The sequence below is a fragment of the Trypanosoma equiperdum genome, assembly GCF_001457755.1.
Source record: "Trypanosoma equiperdum strain OVI genome assembly, contig: ctg_1253, whole genome shotgun sequence".
Classification (NCBI taxonomy): Eukaryota; Euglenozoa; class Kinetoplastea; order Trypanosomatida; family Trypanosomatidae; genus Trypanosoma; species Trypanosoma equiperdum.
Genome location: NW_027123231.1, coordinates 67,982 through 68,452, shown reverse-complemented (window position 1 = coordinate 68,452; position 471 = coordinate 67,982).

The window sequence follows — 471 nt, the reverse complement described above, 5'->3', positions numbered from 1 at the left end:
AAAGAAACAACAGCCAAAAATATCAGGCGAAAATATTCTGGGAGTGTTATTCAGAAGGGCGCCAAACAAATGAGAAATATGTCCTTAAATATCCCTATTCCCCTTTTACACTTTTGATATGCTCTGCATTTGTCGACATAACTTCGCTCTTCTTTTTTCTTTTTATATATTCCGTTTTTTTTTTCAATCTTGGGACGAAAATTCACTTTCTTCTTCCTTTCTCCTAGTCACCGCATTTATATTTCATATTCATTTCACTTCACTTCGTTCTCTTTTCTTCTTTTTCAAACTTCTTGTGACTTTTTTTTTTTCCATCCTTTCGTCCTCCCACACACTCCCCCTCATATTTTTTCCTTTCTTTCTTTTTTTTTCTTAAAAAAAAGAATTATTCCATCCCTTCTTATTCTTATTCTTCTTTTACTTTTTTCTTTGTTTCTTTTCCGTAATCCCCTTTTTCATCCTTCACCTACA